The 23937-nt window shown below is 44.1% G+C and overlaps 1 protein-coding gene across 1 annotated transcript in view; it reads right to left on the bottom strand.

The window, feature by feature from the left end:
* Positions 1 to 23937, bottom strand: part of LOC126176226 (spondin-1-like) — a 499217-nt gene that overhangs the window by 315900 nt on the left and 159380 nt on the right. The window lies entirely within an intron of this gene.

Raw genomic sequence — 23937 nt, 5'->3', positions numbered from 1 at the left:
TGCATTCTTACGATAAAACTGAAAATTCACTTTAAAAAATCTAACTTCATCTGCATTTTAGGGCAAAAAAAGTTTTTGTGACTTTTTTTACGAGCGTCATTTCTATGTTTTAAACTTGTACGGATCGGTTCAAATTTTGTAAGAAGGTAGACAGAGATATGTAATTAATGCTCATCCTGTTGTTTTGTGAAAGATTAATAAATTGCCGTGATATAACCAACATGCTTCGAAAGACAATAAATAAACCTATACCGGGTCAATCATCGCCAGACTCAACAAAAATCTGCATTGGTTGTCAAGCTATGGCTGTCTAACGTCAAAATTATGATGGAGTAAAAGTTGGAAACCGGAAAGAAAAATGTTTCTATCGTAGCACAAAGAAAGGTGAATATATCCTGGGCAGAGTTAGGGATGTAAAAGAAGGGAACTAGCTTTTCGACTTACCTGTAAGTTTCGGAGACATTTAAATCAAAAATTTGATATATTCGCACTTTTTTACGAGTTAACCCCATTTCACCAGCGCATTGAGTTCTCTTGGGCACCTCCTATTAGATGTATGGTGAGTGATGTTACAACACACAAATTTATATGCTTCTAGAGAGTGGGGCGTGTCTACAATAGGAAGGATCCGAGAGTAGAGGTGGATCTATAATGGGAAGTATCCCAGTGTGGAGATGCATGCATCCTAAACATTAATGACATGATGTGTCATATTGCGCGACATGACAAATGCCATGTTGGATGACATGGTGGCATGTGTCATGTAATAAGACATGACGTCATGTTACTTTACTTGAAACGATGTATTATATTACTTGATATGTTTATTAATACTAATAATTAAGCCGGCCGAAGTGGCCGTGCGGTTAAAGGCGCTGCAGTCTGGAACCGCAAGGCCGCTACGGTCGCAGGTTCGAATCCTGCCTCGGGCATGGATGTTTGTGGTGTCCTTAGGTTAGTTAGGTTTAACTAGTTCTAAGTTCTAGGGGACTAATGACCTCAGCAGTTGAGTCCCATAGTGCTCAGAGCCATTTGAACTAATAATTAAAAAGGCTTGAATATGTCAAGTTGGCTGGTCCCGGCGGAGGTTCGAGTCCTCCCTCGGGCATGGGTGTGTGTGTTTAGACATACATAAAAATTAGTTCCCTGCTTTTACATCACTAACTCTGCTACGACAGATTCACATTTTTCTGTGCTACGATAGGAGCGCTTTTCATTCTGGTTCTATTGTGTCCCCATTCTGATAATGCAACAAGTATAAACATGTAAAGACTAAGCGCCTCTGTTGCATATTTAGAGGGTCCTTCGCCTACAGGGGCGGAGTATCCACAACAACACTGACGTGTCTTCACATAAGACGGTTCCATTCTAATAGGCTTCATTCACTTTACTGTCTGTGCAGCAGTCGGATCGCACTAGTTTACAGTCTACTGTGTGCATCTAGCAGTGTGTACACCTGATCAGGCTCATATATTACCGCCTAATGGGGCGGAAGCAGGAGATGGAACTGAAAAACGTAATGTAATAGTAACTCACGGGAAGGAATGGAAAAAGCTGTGAAGAAGATGAATGGGGGGAAAGCCCCAGGACCTGATGAAGTATCAGTGGACATGATAAGAGCAGCAGGTCCAGTGGGAATGCAGTGGCTGTATAGAGTACTATCAAGCGTGTGGAGAAACAGTAAAATACCTGACGACTGGAGAACAGGAGACATTGTTCCCATCTTCAAGAAAGGCAATAAAAGACTTTGTAAAAACTACAGAGGAATAACCCTCATGAGTCATAGAGCCAAGATTTTTAAAAGAATTTTACTAAATCGAATAAGTGAAAAGATAGAAAAGAAGCTGAGTGAAGAACAGCACGGGTTTAGGAAAGGAAGGAGCACGATCGACCTGATATTTTCTATCCGTCAACTGATGGAAAAAAGTTGGGAGTATAACAAAAGGGTGCTAATGGTTTTTATAGACATAGAAAAGGCATATGACTCAGTTGACAGGGAAACACTCTGGGAAGAACTGAAGAAGATAGATATAGAAGATGGATACATTAATGTTATAAAGACAATGTACAGAGGCCACAATTGTAGAATTAGAACACCATTGGGGAACTCTGAATACTTCGAAATAAGACAAGGACTTAAGCAAGGAACTATTCTATCTCCTGCGCTTTTTAATGTTGTGATGGAGGGAATGAATAGGGCACTTAAAGATATAGTAAAAGAAAAAGACAAAAAGATGATTTTTGCAGATGATATGGTAATATGGGGTGATAAAGAGGTAGACGTACAGTTACAGCTTGATGCGTGGAAGGAAATAATGAAAAGGTATGGATTAAAAATAAATAAAGATAAGAGTGAAGTAATGGTATTTGGAAGGGAGAAAGGAATCAACGGAAATGTTATCTTGAATGGAGAACCCCTCAAAGTGGTAGAAATTTTCACTTATTTAGGGAGTGAAATATCTAGGGATGGAAGAATAACTAACGAAATTAATAGGAGGTTACAGAAAGGAGGCAATTTCTACCAAACAATAAAACATCTGATTTGGAACAATGAAGTTTCAGAAAGAGCAAAACTCCTTATGTATAAGAATTATTACATCCCTATTGTCACCTGTGGTGGAGAAACATGGACAATGACAGAAAGGGACTGGAGCAGACTGCAAGCAGGGGAAATGAAATTTCTCAGAGCAGTTAAGGGAAAAACAAGAATGGACAGAGTAAGGAATGTAAAGATTAGAAAGGACCTCAAACAAAAAAGTATGAGAGAAGAAATTGAAAGAAAGAGATTAAGATGGTATGGGCATGTTAAGAGGATGCATGGGCAGAGACTCCCCAAAATTATGGAAGAACTAAAGATGGATGGGAAAAGACCTAGAGGGTGCCCAAGAACACGGTGGAAAATGGGAGTGAGAATATTTGTTGAAAGGAGAGGTGTGACCTGGCAGCAAGTGGAGGAAGAAAAGTGGTGGGAGGACCGAGCCAAATGGAGAGGACTCGTCAGCACCCAGACCCGGCAGTAGCTGGAGCGGGATTCGGATATAGGTAGATAGAATAGTAACTCAGTGTCAGGAGGGCTATTCTAGCCAGACAATAGCAACAAACCTTGACTTAGCCCAATCTACAGTGATGTATACTTTGTAGCGATTCAAGCAAACTGCTGCCGCAGCACGTGTATCATGATCTGGTAGACCCAGAGTAACATACCACAGGATCAGTTCATATGTGTGCAGAGTAAACATTAGAGGACTCGTACTACACATGAAATTAGCGAGGAAGTAAATAGTATGAGAGCAGCTCCAATCTCTGTCTCAACAGTCCCACGCCGTCTCCGTTAACAAGGTTTAAAGGGCGGATAAACGAGTGCAATGTGCCCAACAACATAAAAACTACAGCGTGCAGCAATTGTCAACATGTTATTCACGGAAGAATCTAAGTCTACAGTGTCTTCAGCCTAACCTCGAATCTCTGATCGTCGACTTTATGAAGAAAGTATGAAGTTGTGATGCCAACGGCGAAGCAAGATGGAGGGTTTCTCAAGGTGTGGGGGGTGTTTCCTGGGTGATGAAGTCGGTGATTTAGTGAGAATTAGTCGAAAATTAAAGAAGAAAAAACATCAAAGGATACTGATCAGCAATGCAGTTCCATCTGGCAAGAGACGTAGTAGTCGTGGATTTGTTGTGAAGCACGAAAATGATCACAGACATGCTTATACATTGTGCACAGGGTATGTCAATAGAAAAGAGAAATATGGGGAACTCAGGAATATGATTTGGCCATGTCAGTCCCTTGACTCAAATCCCATTGACCTCTTATCGGATCAATTTGACAGGGAGGGCAGGAAACTGAGGTTATCCAATGTTGAAGATCTATGAAACAGCTTACAGACGTTTTGGACTAAAATATCTGCAAAAACACTATAAAACCTTATCTCCAGAATGTAGCAGTTACGACAAGGGATACTCCCCATCAGGCCCCTCACATTGAGTAGTAATATAGCCTAGTGGACAGCCCCTTAAAAACTGAACACAGACCATGCGTGAAAACAGGAACAAGTTGTACTGAACTGCGAAAAAAGAAGCAAAATAGAAACATTGAACGGTCCAAGCACAAGATGTGCAACACTGAGTGTCGTGCAAGGACCATTCCGCCGTGGTTGTCTGGTCACCGTGTCGAGCTGCAAACCAAGAGATGTGTGTTCAAATCTCCCTCCTGCTTCATTTTTTTTTTTCACAAAATTATGAATTTTCCGTCCGGTCATTAACGTGTCTGTTGCCCTTCTGTAGTCTTGACAATTGTCGCACTATGAATTTGATATAGCCTATGAGTCATGTGGTAAGAATATATTATCGTCACAAGTAAACATGATGAACAATTAGAGCAGGTAAGATACAGCATAGACCTCTCACACAAATGAAAGCAACAACTAAAAGGGTGTGAACTACACTACAATAAAGGAACTCAGCAGCCAAAACATCTAAAACGGAACGCAAGAGTCATAACATTTCGTACTTGTGTAGAACAAATGGAAGGTTTGTACGTCTGGAGGTCCCTTCATTACACCTTGCTGTTGCAAACGGACGTTACACCACGACACAGACACAAATTTGAATACAGCAAACAGACACATTAATGACAGGATTGAATTTTCTGATTTTGTGTAAAAAGAGAGTTGGGACACGATGGAGATTTGAACATGGATATCCCTGCTCTAATCCAATACCATGATCAGATGACCGAGACACCACAGCTGCTAAGATTCGCTCGATGTTGTACATCGTGAGCTTGGAGCATTCAGTGTTACTATTTTGCTTCATTTTTCACAGCTCAGTACAACTTCTTCCTATTTTCATGCTTTATCTGTGTCCAGTTTCTGACGTACTATCCACTGGACCATCATACTACTTAATCTGAGGGGGATCCTATGGGGAGTTTCTCTCGTGAGGACAAATGATGGATACTTTAAAGAGGCCATATTGCATTCTACTTAACGGTAGATGGAGAAAATATGTATTTTCTTGTGCTATTTTGATTGTACGATATGATTGTATACTGAAAAAAGTATATCGCTCTTTTCATTAGTGATCGAAAACTTTTGACCGGTAATGTAGAATATGTGGAAGAGAGCAGATACTATCTAACCATTAGTCATGCTTGCAAATTACTGGCACTAATCATTTAGAGAAGAATGAAAACAATGATAATAGTCGACCTCGCAATACACTTGATTGGGTTGCACAGAAATGTAAGAAAATACGAGGCAATTCTCGCCATACTATCTGTCTAGCATTGCCAGTGAACACACATATCGACGCAGATGAACAGGCATCGGTCTTGCCGCAGAGTAGTGCGGAAAACTGTCACGTGGAGCGTAGTGAGGGCAGATCTGCTGACCGAGGTGCTTACTTGTCGGAGCGATAGATGGGCCAGTCAGTTCGTATGCTGAGATCGATTAACACGGCTCTGGCTTTCCCATCGCGCCACGCTGTCGGCTCCGCGTACTGGTTGCTTCGATCATTCGCGCTGGTCGCTTTTGTGCTTTCTCCGAGTCAGTCTCTACACGGTGTTCGCACTCTCTACTCCACCCAGATCGACCACACGTCGAGTTTTCCCTCTTCTGGGGTTCAACTCCCCATTCTCCAGATCGAGTACACCTGCGCCGAAAGGACGGTTTTGCGGCGTTGTCACGGTTGTGTAGATACTACAGTGACGGCAGAGGTCGATCTTACAGGTGTGATGTTTTTTTATTATTATTATTTTTCATATTGTTAATTTGTGACCACCATGGGCCCGACAGTTGGGCAGCCCTGGCAGGAACAGTTGTGTCTCCAGAAGCAACAACAAAAGCTGCAGACGTAGCAGATGCAGGGACTGCTCAAATATGGAACTGATCCACTCTCAAGCCGCGCTGGTGGTGGGCGCGGCGCCTTCTGCTGCCCCCCCCCCCCCCCTCCTCCCCCAATCCTTCTTAGGGGCTGTTTGCCGGTTTCGACGAGCCAATGGAACGATGGGAAAATTACTTGCACCCGTTCTTGTTGCACTGCCTGGTAGGGGATATCGTCGTTCCAGATGAAAAGACCGCCATGTTGTTGTCCAGAAGTCTGGGGTTGTACGAAATCGTGCAACATTTCACTGTCGCTGCCAAGCCCAAGGAACTTAACTCTGTCGGTGGCTCACGCAGTATTTTGGACATCAAACCCAATTGGTGGTGGCACGAGCTGGATCGCCGACGTGCAAGATCTCTCGCTCAAGCGTGGCTTTGCGTGTCTCTGATGCGAAACCTCGTATGTAGACTCACTAATCAGGGATATGATCAGCATCAGATCCTAAGGTCCAATGTTAAGCATTGGTCTTGTTCGACCCTAATTTAGCAAAAATCCTCCAGACTGCTGAAACACTCGAACTTATGGCAGTAGCAAGACACGCACTTTCTGACAATTGGCAGGTAGTGAAGTTAGGTACATGGTGTAAACAGCCCCTGGCGTGGTGCCCCATTGGGTGGGACAGGCGACCTCGCTTTCCACTCAGGCAGAGCGTGTTGACTCTATTGACGATCGGAGGGCGGTGACGTCACGGCGCTGCCTGTCTATTGGAGATCAACGAGTACAGATGAGTCGAGGTTCCTGATCGCGACGTTTTTCGGGCTCCCGGTGTCGCTCTCCTTCCGCACCTGTTTCACCTCAATGGGCAAGTCAGCGGTACTGCCCCAACTGTCATGTGGTGTACATTAGACGGAACTGCCCGCACATAGACGTCTTGCGTTGGGTGTGCCGAAAAGTAGGCCATTTGACATCGGTTTGTGACATTCAGCGAGCCGGAGGAAGGTCGTCAGAGGCCCCTGGAGGCAGTCTCCGACGCCCCACAGGCATTGCTACGGCGTGTTCTGCTAACATTGGCCGTGGATGGGCGACCAATTGAGTTTGAGTTCAACACGGAGCAAAAGTCAGCCTAATTAGAAACGTATAGGATCTTCAGCTGCCATACATCGCAACGTCCGCGGCGTCACGTAGTATCTTATAGTGAACAGCGCATTCCGTTGCGGGGGAAACCCTCCATCTCGGTACAATATAAAAATGTGGAATTGCAACTTACGTCGTTAGTGGCAGTTCACAGTTGGCACAAAATATTTTTGAGCTCGATGTTTTTCTGGTTTTGGATTCCAAAACATTGACGAAGACAATTTAGTGTATCAATAGGTCTACTATGATCACTTGACTTGCTCTTTGAGGATAGCTTGAGACGCGCAGAAAATTTTGAGGCCTGTGGCCCTCTAAAGCCATGAACAACATTTAAATTTCGTCGCTTCCGCTCCAATCCCTTCAACCCGCATGACAAGGTTAAGGCCAAATTGCAGCGTTGTAAGTAACTCTGCCTCGTCTTCCTATTTCGAATAATCAGTAGGCCACCCGTTTGGCGGTCAGTCAACACGCAATGTATCGTGAACCTGTATCCCATTCCGTGTCCGGAGGAGTTGTTGCGAAATTGTCGGAGGGTATTTTCCCCGCATCGACTTGTGCGATGTGTACCTGGACTGGTAAGATTGGCAGACCCCTCGTCTATCTTATCTGCTTCTGGCTGGTAACCCATTCAGAGAAATTTCAACATACACCGACAGAAAATGAATGGTACATCCTTTTCGCGGTTTCTAATTCACTCAAGATTTATTGTTGTAACAATGCACATGTAATGCATCGAATCACATTTACAGATCAATAGCAAATGTGGTTCTTAAGTACTAGGTATCGATCCATGCGGAAACACCCATTTTAGTACATTGTGTAGCCTCCACAGGCAGCAATGCAGGCACTGACTCTGGCACCCAGCCGATCGTATAGATGGCCAATACTGCCCTGGCAACGTTATGTGCTCGATCTGTTTACGTAGTTCTGTAAGAGACCTGTGGTGATACCCTTGGGTCTTGGACGAATGCGCTCTACAATACAGTGTTCACCAGGTGTACGTCATACGCGCAAATGACCATCGCTTGCGTGCAGGCAGAATCTACTCTCATCGCTGAAGACCACAGCGAGCAATTCCATCTTCCAAGTGATCCTCAGAAGACACCGGTCAGAGCCGTGCACGTCGATGCTCTAGCGTGAGTGGAAGACGGGCTAGAGGCGTGCATGCCCGTAGTCCTATTGCTGATAACCAATTCGTGTTCACACGTCTGGGCTAACAAGCCCTCTTATCTGTGATGTGGCAGCTGTACAATCTGCCACTGCTACCCTTACAGTACCACGATCCTGTCATGCGGTTGCACTGCGTGGACGTCCACAGCGTCATCTATGACCACGAGAATGTTCACATGACAACTCATGCCAGCATTATCGCAGAACTGGCGCAGCACGTCCAACCTATGTGGCAGTTGTCCGAAAGGACCATCTCGCCACTCGGAAGGCTACCAATTGACGCCTTTCAAACTCGCTCGAATCGTTGTAGGAAGCTCGAGTGCATCTACATGGTGTGATTACATGCTTGCTTTACACGTTTGCACTACACAGAGCCTCCCAGCTGTGAGAGTTCCCTATTAAAGGGTAGGTTCTGGTAGCTGTACCACTAGGCAGTCTGTTGGCGGACAGCACTGAAACCATTATCGGTACATGTACTATACCCCATGTAGCATATGTCACCATCGGATCAAAATCGACGTCGTCTTTCCAGTTGCACTAATTTTTATTTTGACAGTTTATTTCCAGTTATTAAAGTTGCCTCGACAGTCGGGTAAAACTCAATATTGAAGCATCCCCAACTCTGTTTTTTTTTTTTTTTTACTTTATTGTTATTTGAATACCTGTACAAATCAGGTAGGCTGGCAGCGGCACACTACGCCGCTCTTCAGCCATAGTGTTGACAATAGGATAAGAACGGAGAATGATAATGAACATAGTGACAGGCAAAAGAGAGAGGTCACAGAGACACAAAAAACACTGAGTCGTTCACACGTGGCGATAACAACACTGAAAACACGTTGACACGGCGCACGGAACACTGATGAATCCGATGGCACAAGTGAACGTAGTAGCAGGACGGCGGACACTAAAAACACTAAATGACGTCACACACACGAGACACAGAAGGCGATGATCTCCGGCGCGCAAATGTTCACTATGCGTGTGCGAGTCCGGGGACCTGCCAAGAGAGGAGGAGGAGGAAGGGGAGTGGGAGAGCGAGAGGGGAGAGCAGAGATGCCACGGGCAGGGGAGATAGGGGGAGGGAGGAAGGGGGAGGGGAAGTCCGGGGGAAGAGGGGTGGAGTGAGGGGATGGGGGAAAAGGAAAGAGAAGGGAAGAGAAGAGAAGGGAGGGAGGGTGCCGAAAGGAAAGGACACCGGAAGTGGGGGGTGGGGCAGGGTCAAAGTTGATAGGAGGGGTAGATGGAGGGGACGAGAACATCATCAGGGAGGGGGAGCTGGCGGAAGCCACCTTGGGAGAGGGTAAGGAGGGTGGAGAGATGGAGACCGGGTGGGACGTGGGAATACAGGCGCGGCAGCGGGCGGGGATGGGAGAGGATCGGGGATACGAACGGGTGAGGAGGATCAAGTTTACGGGAGGTGTACAGGATCCGTATCCTTTCAAGGAAAAGGAGGAGGTGGGGGAAGGGGATGAGATCATAGAGGATCCGCGTGGGGGAGGGGAGACGGATGCGATAGGCAAGGCGGAGAGCATGGCGTTCAAGGATTTGGAGGGATTTATAAAAGGGAGGGGGGGCGGAGATCCAGGCTGGATGGGCGTAACAAAGGATAGGGCGGATGAGGGATTTATAGGTGTGGAGGATTGTGGAGGGGTCCCAACTCTTTTGTGGTTCCCTTTTTAGGTACTCCACGTCGACGTCTGGTCGTAGATTCGTATCGTCGGTAGGTTTTCCGGCTTTACTTCCCGACGTGACAACGACGACTCTCCGATGAAGTGCGGGCCTTGTGTTTTTCTATTCCTGCGAGTCTTGTAAATATCGCTTTTATTTAGTAATTTTCCCGGCTAAAACTCTCCCCTTTTATGATTAAGATAGCCTGCGCCACCTTTCGGAGGGAGTGGGGACGTCAAAGAGTCACAAAAGTTCATATTAAGCAGTCCGAAAAACACGTAAACGTTCACTTCAGATAGCGTGTTAGTTAATGCCTACGCTTTCCGCTAGATGGTGATGACTCTGATTAGCACTAGGTAAATGAAATAAGTACAACAGTCTTGTATTTCACTTTCACTCTATATTCAAGGATTAAGATGGTGATGGATGATGGTCTATTTAAAAGGTTTCTAGCCTGGAGGAATCTAAATAGTCCGTAAATGACGATATGCACGCGCTCTACGTCCAGATTCGCAACTAACGGCACACGACACTTTCAAAAGTCCACATGTTAATATCTGAATACCGGTACCTGTGAATTCACTCGTATCAGCAGATAATTTGAGTTTCTGTCGTCTATATGTCCGTAAAGTTCCAATCTAGCACAAAAGTCCTAAAATCCCCTTAATACTCCGTTGCTACCAACAGTCAGAGATCGTACACTACATCACTTTTAAGCTCCGTAATATTCTAACAGTTTATCGTGAGTCTTAACTCGATAAAGTCCAATCTAATTGTTGTCTCGCTGCCTGACAGGGGTTCCCCGCCCTTTAACGAAACAATCAAGGAAAAAAGGCGGCAATAATGACGATCAAGCCTTTTTATAGGTTTTTCATCACAAGAGTTTAACGTCACTGCCTTCTCCATCATGACGGAGCTTCCATGGCTTTGCTGTACTTAGACGTTAAACTACTTGCTGTTATACTATAATTTTGAGCTGTAATTACCGAACTCTGATTCTACACTATTTTCCCCTCTAAAAATTCTATTCTTAATTTTAAATTATTCTTTCTATAGCTTTTATCACTGTAAACTGAACCGAGGTGTTACAATATGACGACTAATTTCTTTGATTTTCACGTTATGGCTATTTCACAAATCGCATATCGCAGGGAGCAATATGCTGCGTGAATCCTCTTGGAATGTACGCCCTCGAAATTTGAACAGTGATGCGCAACGCCTCTTTCGTAGCGTCTGTCACTGGAGTTTGCTGAGCACTCCGGTAACACTCTTGCAGCAAATAAACGAGTCCGTGACGAGGCGCGTCACCATTTGTCGGATCTCCTGCTCTGTAAGAGTCTCGGACTGATGCACAGTACTGAAGAGACGGTCGAACGAGTGATTTGTAAGCCACTTCAATTGTGGATGAATTACATGGAGATAGTGTACCAGTGTTGTGTACATAGCTCCGCGTAGTCGGCGCGTACAGAACTTTCCCACTAGAGCGCGCCCCGCTAAGCACAACAGCGCGGGCGCAGCGCTCGTCCGTCTCCGCACTACGAGATGGCGTGGCATAAAGACGGACCAAATTCTGCTTCCGCCGATCCGCGTATTAATATGTAACGCGGTCATTGAGATTGCTGCTAACTTAGAACCTTTTCTTCTCGCGGATCACACTCGCGCAGTGATACCTGAATGCTCGAGGTATTATAACGAGTGTACAGACCTCCGATTAGTCAGTCTGCATCAGTCTGCATTTGTCTGTAGTCAAGTTTCAGTCTGCGCCTAATAACATTATCATATTCCTGTACATAGCCATGAAGAGAAATGTATAGACACTTTGTCAAGTATCAGAGATATGTGAGAATAAGATTAACGCACCAAGACCAAAGGAACTTCAGATTGTCAATTGTAAATAGCATCCAGAATCAAGTTAAGTAAGGTTTATGATTTTTATTATTTTAATAAATGTGAAAATTAATCAAGTTCTGTTTAAAGTTGGTCACCGTCAATCTGCTACTCTAAGCGTGCAAGTGGCATTTCTATCGTCTGACCTAACGGTAAGACCACGAGACATATTGCTAACACTCGCCTATTTCGTTAGAGCGACAAGTCAAATAATCTGATGGTGTGTGTACCGAAGGTCTTACAGTACGCACCCCACAACCAGCAATGCATTTAGCAGTAACAGAACGCTCTCTTGAGATACCGCTAGTATAGACATCGGCAAGCGGTGAGTTGAATTGCCCGCGCGGGCAGACCTATTCGAGGAAGTTTAAGCAATAAACCACAGAGGGCGCTGCAACGAGGTCTCCACAGCAGCCTCCCGTGGCAGGAAGCGGCGTCAGTAAGTTTAGGTGGCGGGCAGCTGATGCCGGCGTTCAATTTCAGCCAGGAAATTGCCGAGGGACCGCGCGTCAGGCGTCGCCACGTGGACCCCCCCCCCCCCCCCCCCCACCGCCAACACACCCTCCCTCTATGCCTAACAATGCTCCTAGCCATACGGAGTCGCGACCAGTGGTCTACGCCTCCACCCGCACATTTATTCGAAGAAAAAAAAAATCGAGGTCGCCAGTGTATGTAATCATTCTTTCTCCCCTCCCTCAGCGTCTCATTTGTTTTTCATATTTTCCGATTATAGGCAGGAAATTAACCAGTTAATAGCCCAGTATGCACAGAATTTTCATCCTTAACATTTAACTAACGTGGGAGGAAAGCTGTTAATGTGTATCTGGAAAATGAGGTTAGCCCGCAACAAGCTGAACTGCAGTTATTGTATTCGAGTTGTGTCAGGGCACTGGACAAAAAATAATTATTTAAATAAAACTCAATAAGACAAAAAAAGAAGCACCACGAAGGAATTATCCGCTGGGACGGAAGTCGGTAGATATGGTGAACATGTACAGACAAACTAATGATTACAGTTTCAGAAAAATTGGGCGATTTATTAAAGGGAAAGAGCCCTAAAATTGGGTAAGCCAATTACGAACTAGTCCGCCTCTGACCCTTATGGAAGTAGTTATTCGGCTTGACATTGATCGGTAGAGTCGTTGAATATCCTCGTGACGGATATTCTGCCAGATCCTGTCCAACTGGCGCGTTAGATCATCAAAATCTCCAGCGGGTCCATAATGATCCAAACGTATTCAGTTGAGGACAGATCTGGCGACCTTTTTGGCCAAGGTAGAGTTTGGTAAGCACGAACACAAGCAGTAGAAACTCTCGGCGTAAGCGGGCGGGCATTATCTTGATAAAATGTAAGCCCGGGATAGCTTGCCTTGAAGGGCAACAAAACAGGGCGTAGAATATCGTCGACATATCGCTGTGCTGTAAGTGTGCCGTAGATGACAACCAAAGGGGTCCTGCTGTGTAAAGAAATGGTATTACAGACCATCACTCCTGGCTGTCGGGCTTCATGACGGGCGACAGTCGGGTTGGTATCCCACCGCTGTCTATGGCGTCTCCAGAAACGTCTTCGCTGAGCACAGGGGATTAATTCGAGGCGGGACTCATCACTGAAGACAATTCTACTCCAATCAGTTAGACTAAAGGCTGCAGACATGTCTAGAGCCACACTGGTCATCAGTGGGCTACCAAACCTTCATATAGCCCGAAAAGAACGAGTGATGGTCTTGGGTGCAATTTTTTTTTCATTGTAGGACCCCTTTGTTGGCGTTCCGAGGAACCCTTATAGCACAGCGGTACGCAACGGTATTATACACCTCGTTTTGTTGCCCTTAATGGCAAACCATCCTGGGCTTAAATTTAATGAAGAAAATGTCATCTTGCACACGGCGAGAGTTTCTATTGCTTGTGTTCGTGCTTGGCAAACCCTACCTTGGCCAGTAAGATATCCGGATAGCCCTCCAGCCAGCTCGGGATCTTAACGATCTAACGCGTTAATTGAACAGAATATGGCACGATATCCATCAGGAGGATATCCAACAACTCTGTAAGTGCCAAGCATGAGGGCCAGAGGTGGACCAACACGTTACTGACTTGCACAGTTTGTAAGCTCTTTCTCTTGCACACCCCAAACACATACCGCAAAAAATTTGTGCTTGTGAACTTTTAAAAGCTATGGAAGTATCTGTAAGATTGATAACGAAAACCGTGGGGTGCCTGCAGTGCAGACTTAATGCATGAGTAGTTCGTCCGCTATCTGTGTTCTGTTGCATGCACTCCACGTCTTTTGTTACAGACGTTACGAGTATTGTCATAACTATTAAAAATTCACAAGCACAGATTTTCAGCACTATCCCTTCCGCGTTCCTAGTCCGTATGAACCAAGGAGAAATAATTTATACTGTTTAGTCCGATTTAAATATGTGCTACGTTAGAAATGTATTTTTATTTAAATAATTGGTTGGTTGGTTGTTTCGGGGAAGGAGACCAGACAGCGAGGTCATCGGTCTCATCGGATTAGGGAAGGACGGGGAAGGAAGTCGGCCGTGCCCTTTGAAAGGAACCATCCCGGCATTTGCCTGAAGCGATTTTAGGGAAATCACGGAAAACCTAAATCAGGATGGCCGGACGCGGGATTGAACAGTCGTCCTCCCGAATGCGAGTCCAGTGTCTAACCACTGCGCCACCTCGCTCGGTTTTAAATAATTATTTATGATTTTTAGTCCTGTGTGTAAGAAATTTCTCAGTGGATGTTAAAGAATTTGATAACATTATACTTTAAATAATCATTTGTATATAGAGGCTGAAGAAAAGTGCCGCACTTTGAGGTGTCGGCATGCGGTTTTTCATCCAGATTCAAGGCAAAAGTTTAAGTAGCAAAATCAGATAGGGTGTATTTTGAAAACACTTGTATGAAAACGAAGAGCTGGCAATACCGTATGCCGTGCAGCGCATACGAGTTTACAGAGAAACGCGTATCAGAACGCACTGTCGTACCAGCTGACGTAGCTCAGTGAGGTGAATCAACGATTCACTTGAACGGATGTCATGTGGCGTCCCCCAGATCAAACGCAACGAACAGTGCCGAAAAAAAGTGAGTAGACTGCTGGATGGAGCAATGGTTGCAATCCTTGTCAGTATTGTATTGTTTTTAGGTATCCGTCCCTAGTTCTCGTCGTTTATAAGCCAGACATTACTTCGTCACATGACAGCGCAGTCCATTAAACTGCTTTTCGTTATGCTGATCCGCACAGCTTTAAAGTCTGCCACACAGCGTAATAGGCAAGGCGACGAAGTGGTACCAACATACTATGCACAGCCGTGAAATTGACAAACTATCCGAACTTTGTCAGACTGTTTTCAATCATGCGTATGACTATATTAATGCTGATTAGTGTGTTAAACACAACACGTAAAAATAAGATGTAAATGAAAGAAGAAACGCTAATTAGTATGAACTGCACTAATAAAAATGCATTTCAGCTTATCGACATAACATAACTGTTTTAGTAAGGCAAAGTACCCCAGATCGTTACGAATTAGCAAAATATTACGCGTTTTTGGCTGCGAAACAGTCTGTGTCAACGTTCAGACCAGTCATACTGGATTACCGTTGCTGACCTACCATGAAAGTGTGCAAATTTAGTAATGCGTGAAGATTCATAACGAAATTCAGTTAAAAATCATTCAGTGCCACACGTAAGTCAATTCAATTATTGACAGAAGCGGAGAAAGTAATCAGTAACAAGTATGAAATTCTACAAGATTTTCATATTTACATCCACAGGGCGCCGGTACAGAATAAAGGTAGCAACAAAACGTATTGGGGGCGCGAGAATTTCTTAAAATTGCTTTACTGGTAGTCTATCTGCTTCCATCGAGATTAGAACCGAAAACAAATAAGACCTCCCTTGCAGTAGAAAACACCTTTCACTACGCTAGCAGACAACCCAGGCAAACAGCCCTCTCTTATTACCACAGACTTGAATAAGGCGGGCATTTCGCAATGAAAATGGCAAAATGATCGGCAGTTTCTGTTGCGTTGAGCTTTCTGGACTCAAAACAAGAATTTTCTACCTTTATGTCACCGCTTGTGTGACAATCATTCGGGATGTTTATCGAAGTAACAAAATACTGTTATTATCGAGTAAATTTAGTAGGATAATTCTGCACCACCCCAGGAAATAAACGGCTACATAGCTGCCAAAATTATTCTACAATGTTTCGAATTCTCCATTAGACTCTCCACAGCCAGAAAACGTTCATTAGCCGAAGTGTTTCTTAAGGTACCTAGCAATGGGAATGCTCGCACTTCTAAAACGCGGTGGCATTAATACTGGGATCTGAATTTCCATGCGTATAGGCAAATGGATTTTATTTGCATTCCTGTAAACGTGATTTGGATCGAAAGCATAGCTACGAGTAACACGCTGATGTATCGACTGCAACTAGAACATTTCCAATAAAGAGTAGGCGGAATTATTTATGCGGCCCTCATCTTCAGTAACTGTCGTAGCTATTTTCGTTGTTAGGATTTCGTCACCTAAATCGGTAAAAATGGAACCCTACTAGTCTTACTTTCTTGACCGTTTGTCTGTCTACCCAGCCCTTAAAATCCGTTTTGCTAATTCATAACGATCTGGGGTACTTTGTCTTACTAAAACAGTTTTGTTATGTCGATAAGCTGAAATTCATTTTTATTTGTACAGTTCATATTAATTAGCGTTTCTTCTTTCATTTATCCCCCCCATGAACCATGGACCTTGCCGTTGGTGGGGAGGCTTGCGTGCCTCAGCGATACAGATAGCCGTACCGTAGGTACAACCACAACGGAGGGGTATCTGTTGAGAGGCCAGACAAACGTGTGGTTCCTGAAGAGGGGCAGCAGCCTTTTCAGTAGTTGCAGGGGCAACAGTCTGGATGATTGACTGATCTGGCCTTGTAACAATAACCAAAACGGCCTTGCTGTGCTGGTACTGCGAACGGCTGAAAGCAAGGGGAAACTACGGCCGTAATTTTTCCCGAGGGCATGCAGCTTTACTGTATGATTAAATGATGATGGCGTCTTCTTGGGTAAAATATTCCGGAGGTAAAATAGTCCCCCATTCGGATCTCCGGGCGGGGACTACTCAAGAGGATGTCGTTATCAGGAGAAAGAAAACTGGCATTCTACGGATCGGAGCGTGGAATGTCAGATCCCTTTATCGGGCAGGTAGGTTAGAAAATTTAAAAAGGGAAATGGATAGGTTAAAGTTAGATATAGTGGGAATTAGTGAAGTTCGGTGGCAGGAGGAACAAGACTTCTGGTCAGGTGACTACAGGGTTATAAACACAAAGTCAAATAGGGGTAATGCAGGAGTAGGTTTAATAATGAATAGGAAAATAGGAATGCGGGTAAGCTACTACAAACAGCATAGTGAACGCATTATTGTGGCCAAGATAGATACGAAGCCCACACCTACTACAGTAGTACAAGTTTATATGCCAACTAGCTCTGCAGATGCCGAAGAAATTGAAGAAATGTATGATGAAATAAAAGAAATTATTCAGCTAGTGAAGGGAGACGAAAATTTAATAGTCATGGGTGACTGGAATTCGAGTGTAGGAAAAGGGGGAGAAGGAAACGTAGTAGGTGAATATGGATTGGGGCTAAGAAATGAGAGAGGAAGCCGCCTGGTAGAATTTTGCACAGAGCACAACTTAATCATAGCTAACACTTGGTTTAAGAATCATGATAGAAGGTTGTATACATGGAAGAACCCTGGAGATACTAAAAGGTATCAGATAGATTATATAATGGTAAGACAGAGATTTAGGAACCAGGCTTTAAATTGTAAGACATTTCCAGGGGCAGATGTGGACTCTGACCACAATCTATTGGTTATGACCTGTAGATTAAAACTGAAGAAACTGCAAAAAGGTGGGAATTTAAGGAGATGGGACCTGGATAAACTGAAAGAACCAGAGGTTGTACAGAGTTTCAGGGAGAGCATAAGGGAACAATTGACAGGAATGGGGGAAAGAAATACAGTAGAAGAAGAATGGGTAGCTTTGAGGGATGAAGTAGTGAAGGCAGCAGAGGATCAAGTAGGTAAAAAGACGAGGGCTAGTAGAAATCCTTGGGTAACAGAAGAAATATTGAATTTAATTGATGAAAGGAGAAAATATAAAAATGCAGTAAATGAAGCAGGCAAAAAGGAATACAAATGTCTCAAAAATGAGATCGACAGGAAGTGCAGAATGGCTAAGCAGGGATGGCTAGAGGACAAATGTAAGGATGTAGAGGCTTATCTCACTAGGGGTAAGATAGATACTGCCTACAGGAAAATTAAAGAGACCTTTGGAGATAAGAGAACCACTTGTATGAACATCAAGAGCTCAGATGGAAACCCAGTTCTAAGCAAAGAAGGGAAAGCAGAAAGGTGGAAGGAGTATATAGAGGGTCTATACAAGGGCGATGTACTTGAGGACAATATTATGGAAATGGAAGAGGATGTAGATGAAGATGAAATGGGAGATACGATACTGCGTGAAGAGTTTGACAGAGCACTGAAAGACCTGAGTCGAAACAAGGCCCCCGGAGTAGACAACATTCCAGTAGAACTACTGACGGCCTTGGGAGAGCCAGTCCTGACAAAACTCCACCATATGGTGAGCAAGATGTATCAAAGAGGTGAAATACCCTCAGACTTCAAGAAGAATGTAATAATTCCAATCCCAAAGAAAGCAGGTGTTGACAGATGTGAAAATTACCGAACAATCAGTTTAATAAGCCACAGCTGCAAAATACTAACACGAATTCTTTACAGACGAATGGAAAAACTAGTAGAAGCCGACCTCGGGGAAGATCAGTTTGGATTCCGTAGAAATACTGGAACACGTGAGGCAATACTGACCTTACGACTTATCTTAGAAGAAAGATTAAGGAAAGGCAAACCTACGTTTCTAGCATTTGTAGACTTAGAGAAAGCTTTTGACAATGTTGACTGGAATACTCTCTTTCAAATTCTAAAGGTGGCAGGGGTAAAATACAGGGAGCGAAAAGCTATTTACAATTTGTACAGAAAGCAGATGGCAGTTATAAGAGTCGAGGGGCATGAGAGGGAAACAGCGGTTGGGAAGGGAGTGAGACAGGGTTGTAGCCTCTCCCCAATGTTATTCAATCTGTATATTGAGCAAGCAGTAAAGGAAACAAAAGAAAAATTTGAAGTAGGTATCAAAATCCATGGAGAAGAAATAAAAACTTTGAGGTTCGCCGATGACATTGTAATTCTGTCAGAGACAGCAAAGGACTTGGAAGAGCAGTTGAGCTGAATAGACAGTGTCTTGAAGGGAGGATATAAGTCGAACATCAACAAAAGCAAAACGAGGATAATGGAATGTAGTCGAATTAAGTCGGGTGATGTTGAGGGTATTAGATTAGGAAATGAGACACTTAAAGTAGTAAAGGAGTTTTGCTATTTGGGGAGCAAAATAACTGATGATGGTCGAAGTAGAGAGGATATAAAATGTAGACTGGCAATGGCAAGGAAAGCGTTTCTGAAGAAGAGAAATTGGTTAACATCGAGTATAGATTTAAGTGTCAGGAAGTCATTTCTGAAAGTGTTTGTATGGAGTATAGCCATGTATGGAAGTGAAACGTGGACGGTAAGTAGTTTGGACAAGAAGAGAATAGAAGCTTTTGAAATGTGGTGCTACAGAAGAATGCTGAAGATTAGATGGGTAGATCACATAACTAATGAGGAAGTATTGAATAGGATTGGGGAGAAGAGAAGTTTGTGGCACAACTTGACCAGAAGAAGGGATCGGTTGGTAGAACATGTTCTGAGGCATCAAGGGATCACCAATTTAGTATTGGAAGGCAGCGTGGAAGGTAAAAATCACAGGGGGAGACCAAGAGATGAATACACTAAGCAGATTCAGAAGGATGTAGGTTGCTGTAGGTACTGGGAGAGAAGAAGCTTGCACAGGATAGAGTAGCATGGAGAGCTGCATCAAACCAGTCTCAGGACTGAAGACAACAACAACAACAACTTTCATTTATATCTAACATTTACGTGTTGTGTTTAACACACTAATCAGCATTAATATAGTCACACACATGATTGAAAACAGTCTTGGAAAATTCGAATAGTTTGTCAATTTCACGCCTGCGCATAGTATGTTGGTAGCACTTCGTCGCCTTGCCTGTTATGCTGTGTAGCAGACTTTAAAGCTGTGCGGATCAGCATAACGAAAAGGGGAGGGGTTTCGCTCGTTTTGTCCACGACTGTACGTGTCTACTACTAACTACGCAGTGCAGAACCTTAACTGATCCTGTGAAATTCGTGTAGGGCGGCTTCCTGATGGAGTACACAAACGACCAAGTTCGTTCATACGCTTTTGGTGCTGGGTGCATCGGGTAGCCAAGCTGCTGCTACTGCTGTTTCTGCTGCTCGTGCGTGTGCTGCACGGTGCCTTCGAATGCGCCATCCCGATAAGACTGTTTTTCGTCGCCTGGAGCAATGCGTTTGGGAAAATGGTAATTTTCGTCCGCAAGCAATGGACAGAGGTTGTCCAAGCACTGGTCGTATTCCTCAAACAGAGAAGGCGATTCTTGAAATTGCTCGCCAGTCACCTCGGTGAAGTACCCGTGATATTGCAAGGTAGTTCCAGATATCTCAAAGACTGGCTGTTGAAGTATTGCACGATGAAGAACTGCGTCCATATAATTACTCGATAATTCAGGACCACCGGCCAGAATTCGAAGAGTCCAGTTTTGTGAATGACTTTCGCAGCAAGTGGAAGATAAAGAATATTTTATAAACAAAGTCATACGGACTGACGACTCTAGCTTCAGGCACTCGTGAAGATATTTTTAACCTCCACAACAGCCATTACTGGCCAGAACATAACCGACATGTCACACACGAACATGGCAGACATGCACGCTTTGGCATAAACATTTGGGCTGGAAACGTGGAAGGAGTGCTTTTGGGCCCTTACTTGTTGACGGACAAGTTGAATGCGCCCTTGTGCCGTAAGTTTCTTTGCGATACTTTGCCTGTCGCAATAGAAACATTCCGCTTGGTGTACAGTGACATCTGTGTTTCAGCATGATGGTGAAACGCCACACGTTGGAACGAATGAGCGTAACTATTTAAATAAAGCGTTTCCATTGAAATGGATTGATCGTGGAGATCCAATGTTCTGGCCACCACGTTCCCCAGACGTAAATCCACTAGTATTGTATTTGTGGGACACTTAAAGAACTGGCCGAGCGGTTCTAGGTGCTACAGTCTGGAACCGCGCGACCGCTACGGTGTTTAAGGTTTAAGTAGTTCTAAGTTCTAGGGGACTGATGACCTCAGAAGTTAAGTCCCATAGTGCTCAGAGCCATTTGAACCATTTGAACTTAAAGAACATGTTTATAGCACCCCAACCATGGATGCACACGAACTAGCAGCTCGCGTGCGTATCGCTTCGGGTCGCGAGTCGACAGGTCGCTCTCAGTTTTCGAGTGCGCTGATCTTCGGCCAGAGGCGGCACGAGTACGGTACTAAGTCTCTGGCGGAGGCGCCCGCACTCGCTTGGAGCTGAAACGGCGAACAGAAGGGAAGTACTGTGGCAAGCAAGCAGCTGGGTGTGTCTGGTCTCCGATACCGGGCCTGGGTAGTATAGGCCGTTCCGGGAAGTCCTTAATCTAGCGCTGCGCTGGGCCGTCGGATGCGCAGGGCGTTTCTCGGTGGAAGTTGGAAAACAGCAAGTCAGAGGACCAGAACAGCGCTACTGCTGCAGCTAGGAGATGGTGGCTGGCAGCAGACGGGCCGTTGCAGGTCGAGGACCGCATTTTGCTCCTGCCCTCCAGGTCCAGGAGCGATAGCGACCAACAACTTGCAGTCGGAAGCAGCCTTCCCGCGAGCCTTCGTTTAAAAGACCGGGTGAGCAGCTTCTGAAAAACTTCACCAGAATTCAGTTTTCAGGTGACGTCGTTTCTAGCATGGTTTTCATGTCGCGCAATCCTTCTTCTGCGTCCCTGCCGCTGTGTTGTGCGAAATGGTTTAAAAAAAATGTTCAAATGTGTGTGATATCTTATGGGACTTACACAATACTTAACCTAAATTATCCTAAGAACAAATACACACACCCATGCCCGAGGGAGGACTCGAACCTCCGCCGGGTCAGCCGCACAGTCCATGACTGCAGCGAAATGGTTCAAATGGCTCTGAGCACTGTGGGACTTGACTCTAAACTTAGTCTTCTAAACTTAGAACTACTTAAACCTAACTAACCTAAGGACACCAGATATAACGACTATATAATAAACATAAAAATGATGAAAATGAAAGGACTTATAGAATTAAATTTTCACTCTACAGCGGAGTGTGCGCTGATATGAAACTTCCTGGCAGATTAAAACTGTGTGCCGGACAGAGACTCGAACTCGGGACCTTTGCCTTTCGCGGGCCAGTGCTCCACCAACTGAGCTACCCAAGCACGACTCAGACCCCGTCCTCAACTGAGAAACCTAGCGCAGCTAGCCATGGCAATGGAGTTGGCCTAGCTCCACATACCCGTCGGCATTTTTCAGAATCTTATTGACTCTCTTTTCGCATGTCTCGCAGTGGTCCACGCTTTAAAAGGTGGTTATTTAGGTTTTTGACAGGTGGTCACATTAATGTGACTGGAAAGTATACAGTGAGTATAGTCTGAACTTGAGACTGTCTATGAATGATGCTGTTGTATAATAGAGCAGCAGCATCGCTATAAAATAGTAGCGAAACATAGGAAGATCTTGAGAAGATCGACCCTTGGTACAAGAATCGGCATCTGACCCTCAACCTGAACAAATGTAACAGATTGCTCTTAAATAGGAGGAAAGTCAGGTTGTTTTACGATTACGCGCTTAGCATTACATCAGTTAAATATATTACGTGACAAATAATGTGGAGCATCCAGAACTTTATACATGTGCAGTTATACAAATGACCAATTCTCTGTGCAGTATAGAAGGGCTCCGGACTGTAACTTAGAACATAACGTTAAAGGTGACCTAGAGGAAACAGAAGCAGCAACTGCCCACAGTCATGTGGGATTTATAGCACCATGACTAGTAATAGGTTAACGAGGCTGTTATGTTAACAAAGAGCTGAACCGTATGCTTTTGAATTGAAAGAGCCTCATATCTTTGCTGTGAATGTTGCTGCAATTAGGAATGGGGATACACAAATCATGACCTGGACGTGACTGGGAAGGGAAGAAAAGATAAGCTGAGCATCTTGCAGAAAGTGCAAAAGCACACTAGACAAAATCCCTGTGGTTACTGTAGTTACCTGCGCACATTTTTTAGATTATAGTCATGTTACAAAGAGACAGTATTGAAAGAAATCCCTGCAGAACAGGACCATAAAATATGAAATAGTTTGCAGAAAAATAAAATTAATATGCTTCATCAGAATATTAGGGGGTTGCAAAACAAGAGAGATGAGCCTCTTGTATGCCTAGAAGATGTGGAAAATTCTGAAGCAAGATATTATCTGTGCTTCTCTGCACGTAACATAACCGCAGGGATGGAGAAAAATGTCAGGGATTGGATTATCGATACTACCATCATTTTCGTACAGAGTTAACATGGAAAAAGATGATGCAACATATTTAAAAGTTGGATACAAAGTCAAGGCTACTGAAACAAATAGTTGTTGTGTTGATCAGAATCTAGAAGCATATGTCTGTGAACTGTTGCTGCAGAATACTTCTCTGATAATTGTAACAGTCTACAGGTCCCCTGTAGGGAATTTTGCTACTTATGAGAAATATAGATGAATTATTGACCTACGTGTCAGACAAGAAGAAACAGTAGTTTGTGGAGATTTTATTGTAGATTTCTTCAAAGATCTGGGCAGGAAAAAAGAACTAGAATCCTTGTTCGGGAGTTTCAATCTAATATCAGTAGCCAATGTTCCATCTAGGGTCAGGAAGATAGGACACTGTCTAATAACATTTTTATAGACAGTGCTCAGACTGAAACAATTAATGCATACCCAGTTGTTAATGGAGTATCTGATCATGATGCACATTTAATTGAAATAAAGAATATAAAAACTTACAGACCTGAGGCAGATTCATACAAAGCAGTGAGGCTTTTTAATGATAACAAGATACACTATTTTAAGATTGAGTCAAAAGAAGTGTATGGAATTAATGATAGAGATACTAACGTCAAATTCAATTTATTCCATAGTAGATTTTGTCAATATTTGAAACTTGCTTTCCTACA

The sequence above is a fragment of the Schistocerca cancellata genome, chromosome 3 (assembly GCF_023864275.1).
Source record: "Schistocerca cancellata isolate TAMUIC-IGC-003103 chromosome 3, iqSchCanc2.1, whole genome shotgun sequence".
In the NCBI taxonomy this organism is placed as follows: Eukaryota; Metazoa; Arthropoda; class Insecta; order Orthoptera; family Acrididae; genus Schistocerca; species Schistocerca cancellata.
This window is presented reverse-complemented; position numbering and strand designations above follow the sequence as displayed.